We start from the raw sequence: 6,400 nt of genomic DNA, 5'->3' as shown, positions 1-6,400 counted from the left end.
AAGACTTATTTGGTGACGGCAAAAGAAAAAAATGAAGTCGACGGATAACAACAAAATGACATCATCGTCAAATGACATCAAATGGGCGTCCGAGTTCCTGAAAATAGACTTAGCGTTGAATTTTCATGACCATGTTCCCTTCCCTTCAGAAACAACACCTGCGTTTGGTCGGCATGGCTCTGATTTAAAGAATGAAACAGTGGTTATGAATTATTCAGTTATTTTTGATTGCAATGAACGGCTTGTTTTCGATCATCATCATGATAAAAATTGATTCGTAGAGAAAATGTTACGAAGTGTATTTTATAACTATGGCTAGGATTTCTGTGACTTTGCATATTTTCTTATGCATTTTGCATATTTTCATGCAATAGAACAGTTTTTCATGATTTTCAGTAATTTTAAGGCATTTTTTCATGAATTTCTGTAATTTTTTTTGTGGTTTTTCCATGATCTTTAGAATTTAGCACTTATTTTCATATTCGGAGCATTATTTTGCATATTTCAGCACGAAATGAAGAGGGATTTTTTCCTCCTTAGTTCTCTCTTTCCTAGCTTCATTTCCCGCAACTAGGTGATTTAGAAATAATTGGCAATTTTACCTACATTTGACATCTTTTTTGGCAATGTTTGCATAATATTTTATCATGTATATATATTGTTTATCATTTTTGTGATTGCATTCTGAATTGGATTGCTGTATTTTAGTAATATATGACATCCATATTTGTTATGGGCATCTCTTTTTCAGCCACCTCATTGGGTATTTTGCCTGTTGTGTCTATGTATTTGTATTTTTATGTTTGGTGATTATTCTGGTGATATTAGCAAATATTGGCAGATTTATTCGTGTGTATTTATTTCCATATCTTAGGGGTAGAGTACTCGTCTGGCAAACAAGTTTTCTGTACCTTTGGCATCATTTTTGACAGCGATTTCCGATTTCTTGTCTAATTTCTCGTATTTCTATTCAATAACATTTTCAGACTATTTAAAAAAAATATTTCTAGGTTTCTAAGGGACATATTTATAGTTTCTTAGGGCATAAAATCATTTTTTTATGAAGCATATGCTCTGTCGGTTTTTAGGTAATAAAAATTCTAGTCCCACCTATAAAATTATAAACCTCAAGTTTTTATCGTATTTTTCGAGCAAGTCCCACGTTATACATCTACTTCTTTCACGTTTGAGCTCGATGACCCGGGGGATCTTCTCTTCGATGCCTAATGTCATTTTTCTTCATCAGAGGCATCAGCTGGTTCAATTGTTCTCCCATCTCGTCCATGTCCATCCCTCTGGTAGTTACTATTCAGGTCCTTGAAAGATTCCACTTCTGGTACAAAATTATTCCGGAAAATGCCCCCCCCCCCAACGTTTTGGAATGAGCAGAGGATGTACCAAAATTCAGAACGTCATAGATTTATTTCGAACAACTATTTTCACGTGTTTAACAAGCAGAGATCTTGACGGATCCGTTTTCATATTCATACGAAATCAATTATATGACACGAAATTTATGTTGTGATTGAAAATTATGCATTTTCTAGTTATCGGAATTAAAAAGTATTTCCTGCTCTCAACCCGTGTTAAGGTTATTATTGAGTTAAATGATTTATTTTATTTGATATTTCCTATATACGATCACTACCTCAACAAGTAATTTCATAACACCTCGTCTTCAAAAACTCAACAAACTGCCCTCTTGTTTCGCTCTGGTGACGCTTTTATGCAGTCTAAGAAAAGTCGCGAATCTTCTAGAAAGATCCTGTTCTTACTTTGGCACCACGAAGTCGCCAAGTTATCGAAGTTTGTTGCCAATTTGGCGAGATTTACGTAAAAAGGTTTTTGGTCATTTTTTACGCGTAAGGTAATGACTATGTGTACGATATTGTGTATAAACAGTCGAACATAAGATAATAAATGATAAACAAGGACTATCTGCATAATTTCCGTAACAACATAAAAAAAACTGAGATAAGAAATTGGAATAATGACCACGCATTTGCCATGCATATTTGAATGTACAGGGTATACTACAAGTCCTAATGTAGGGTATATCTCATCAATTATTCATCGTAGAGGTGTGGTTGTAATTTTAAAAAAATGCCTAAAATGTGTTCAGGAATCACCCTGTACCAGTTTCGAGAATGAAAATACAGTGTGTCATAAAATGAAAACATCTAAATTTTTATACGGTCCCTTTGTTTTCTAAGTTCCAATTAGAAAGTCGTTTCCCGTCTCTTCTGAGCCTGACAAAAAAAAACCCATGCTTCTAACTGGAATATTCGCTCCGATATTCGAGTTTAAAAAACGTAGAGAAGTTGGCAAAGAACAGCACAAAAAAGGACGGAAAGGAGCGTTGTCTTCTGCAAGTTTATGTTGTTCTACACAATGTTTTCTTCGATGTTTGAATTCAAATATCTCTTCGAATATTGCAGTTAAAAACATTGAAGAAATGCTCAGAAAAGACAGAGCATCAATTTTTTTAATTAGAAATTAGAGGACGGGGGGGGGCAGTATAATAATTTACATGTTTTATTTTAGAAAACACGATTTTCACTCTTGGAAATGGTACAGAGTGTTTTCAGATCAGATTCTGAGCATTTTTTTCAAATTTGAACCATGGCTCCTACGGTAAACGGTTGACGACATAACAGCCGGAATAAGACTTACAGGACACCCTGTATACTGGATCTAGAGGGTTAATCAGAACGAAACAGTGCCAATCGTTTATTTAATTATTTGATTGCAATAAACGGCTTTATTTCGATCATCGTGATGATAAAAATTACTTTGCAGTCAATATAGGAGAAAAAGTAACTTACACATAGCATATCTTTCCATTTGTGTGAACAAGTTTTATTTCAGGTTCTTCATCTCGAGCTCTTACTAGAAGAGTTAGTCTCGTGTATGGAGTTTGTGTTACGCGGAAGAAAAGATGGGGATGAGTGTAATTTTATTACTTTCTCCCCGAAGACAAAGTCCCTTTTTCTCGAGAAATTTCGTTACAGGTTCGGAAAAATAAGGTTATTTTATTCCGGCTGCGGGGAATCCAGAAAAAGTAACTTATCAGTTCGAGAAACGAAACAAGAACAGGTATTTTAGGAATTCTACTCGCCAAGGAATCAATACAAATCTCTTGTTGATATTGTTCCGGACAATGTCCACAAGACTTCGAGATTGCTTCGACGTTCAAACACAGATTTATTTACAAAACAGCAATTTACACGTTTTTACAAGCCAATCAGAAAGCGAACAACTTTCTCGCAAAGTTCAATCGCAACTGAATTTTCATAGAGTTACGCTTCACTCATAGTTAGAAAAACTGATGGCAGATGGCAGCACTACACATAACAAGCATTACACAGAAACAAACTTCACGGCCGGTTTCACTACACGTACACACACATTCCCGCATGTACCGATTCGTTAGAGGTTCCGCAGAGGAATATGGACGAACTGTATCATTCACAATTCAACGTTACTGTGACGCAAAATGATTTATTGTTCATTATCTGCGAGATATTTCAACCGATGTGTGAAATATTCCAACACTTTTCTCACGTTAGTCATATGATGATGATGATGGTTATTGCTTTATTTTTCGATTTACGGCCTCGGGTGAATATGATTAAAGCATACGAGTTCTCAATTTTCGGAGGAATTCTTTCATCAAGGACTTTCTATGTTCTCAGGTCGATACACATTAAGGAACAGATACAGTATGTGTTTTGTATATTTATATTAAAAAAATGCTCTTTCATGGCTTCGGGTGAATGTTGAAGCGCATTAAGTGGCATTATCTGTTTTGGACAAATTTTGTTTTCTGCCAAAAAAATCACAAGGACATTTCTTCGTAGTGAGATAGAAGATAGATGATACATCCATCAAGAAACTAAACCTTTTATTAGATGTACAGTCTGTCTCAAAATTTAGATAATGCACTTTTCTTAACATAACAAGAAAAATAGAGCGAGGGAAATTAGCACCTTTTAATGGATAATACCTGAAACGTTTCTGCATTTGTAGAAAAAAAGAATTTCTACGAAACGATATTTATAGCACAGAAAATACAAAAAATATCTGTCCCAAAAGTTGAGAGAGAATTCAGATTTACAGAAAATCACGGGCTTTTATAGTTAATAGATTTTTCATTTTTTTATTCTAAAAACATGGAATCCATTATCGTCCATGGATCTAATTAAATGCTGTAGGATTTCAACATCAAAACCGTATCGTACTTCCTCTATAGAGCTCTTCGAATCATCAACAGTCGAATACTGTATTTCTTTTGTGAATGCATTTATCCTAAGTATGCACCACCCATTCCTAATTGGATTCAATTCAGGATTCATCGATTGCCAGTCTAAAACCCGTACATTTTCACGATTAAAGAGCTTTCTTTTTTCCAGATGTTTGAAGGATGTATTGTTCATTATTTATGTACGAGGTATTTTACCCGATGTTTGAAATATTTCAACACTTTTCACGTTAGTCATAGATGATGGTGATGGTTATTGCTTTATTTTTTTTCACATTTTAGCTTCGCGTGATTATGATTAAACCATACGAGTTCTCAATTGTCGGAGATTCAACAGTATAACGTGTATGTTATGATGTTGAAATGTCCGGTTTGGTCATCCTTTTGAATCTTCTCCAATCAATAGCAAATTGTTCCCTAGGATCTCCTTTGAGCATCAGAGTTTTGACGACCAATTCGAAAATTTTAGGAAGCTTGACCATCGAAGCTCCACTTTACTGTCTGTTGAAAATATCTGTCTGGAACATGCGAGTTCCATTTTTTTTGTACCACTAAATATGATATCAAGCTATTTGTTCCCATAAAAACATGATTTCGTGCCAATTTCAGTCTCCCTCTTTTCCACCTCTCTTTGGTGGTTCCTTATGACAGGCGATTTCTTAACCCGTTTATGAATCAAATACAAGCTTCTCTGATCTATCTATAAACTGTATCTGTTGACATCTTTACTCCAGGCTTTTTCGTAATTTCGTGCAAGGTCATTTTTTGCGTTGAAGCCGATTTTAAAACGCTTTTATTTTCGTGTAAACTTGTATTGCGTTGCCTATCACAACTAGGTTTTGGCTTTTGGGACTAACGTTGGGTCAAGTGAGACACTTGATTTTGACCTGCTTAAAGCAATAGCAATGCCTTTTACAGCCTTTCTTTTTTGCTTTCAAATGAAACACTCGTAGGATTTCATCGTACAAAATATGCCACGACTTTGGCAATTTATTTTTTAATGAAAACCAATCCAATGGCTTTTTCCCTTTTATACTATCACGTCTCTGGTAAGCCATACAGACGTATTCTTCTCGAAATTTAGCATGTTATCGGAAGTTTTTCGAAACTTTTGAGGCAGTTATTTTTTAAAATCTCGTGTTTAAAAAATCCAAAACTTATTTTCCTCGAGAATAATAGAAGTTTAAAGTACGTTTTTCCATTCTGATCACAAGCGAAAAAGGAAATCAAAATTTGAAACGGTATTCATGGCGCAGTTAAAACTCTATAATTTCTAAACTTTTGAGACGGATTTTATATAGAGACACGAGGCGACATTCTGGTATAGATCAACTGTACAAACGAGCAAAGACACGTGTTGATTCCCTTGGATACCGAGTCTTCTTATATCTGGGCATCAAGGGTATCCACGTGTGAGAACGGATTAAGAATTGAAGCTCATGATTTAGAGACACTTTCTTTCACAAAATATTTTATCTATTTTATTTGATATCGGAAATATTTTATATGGGACAAGGTAACCATTGATAGCGAGACTCGATATGATTTATGGATACCTTGGAGGTATTTCACCTGTGTGTTTGAAATATTCTGAGCATTTTCCATCTCAGTCATCATATAGATAGATGGTGATTACTTTATTTTTCGATATTATGGCCTCGGGTGAATATGATTTAAAGCTACGAGCTTGCGAAGAAAATGTTTCATCAAGAACATTTTCTAAGTTTTCAGGTCTAATACATTACGTAGCAAATATATATAATATTTTATATTCATACAGAAATAATTTCATAGCTTCGGGTGCATGTTCTGATACGCATTAAGTCACTTTACGTGTTTTGAGAAACTCTAGTTTCAGCTAAAAAGTTCGATAATAAGTTTTTCTCTTATATTTCACCCGCTATCAACAAAAGTTTCAAAGTTTTTGGTCAAAAAAACCAAACACAAAACAAGTTTATTTCAGAAAAAAAATATATTTTTCCCAAAAAAATGTCTCCCGGTCACGTGACATGTCATTAAGATATTTTTTGAAATTTTCTTATAATAATCGATAGAGAAATGACGATAACAACAGTTTTCCCCCCACGGAAAATATCAACTGTTCTTTTCTGGATTGCTAATGACATTAGTTCTTAGTCC

Source organism: Pholcus phalangioides, unplaced genomic scaffold (assembly GCF_987345545.1).
Source record: "Pholcus phalangioides strain wild (caught in Gottingen) unplaced genomic scaffold, Ppha-v1.0 ptg000012l_1, whole genome shotgun sequence".
Lineage (NCBI taxonomy): Eukaryota > Metazoa > Arthropoda > Arachnida > Araneae > Pholcidae > Pholcus > Pholcus phalangioides.
Note: the sequence above shows the minus strand (reverse complement) of the source record.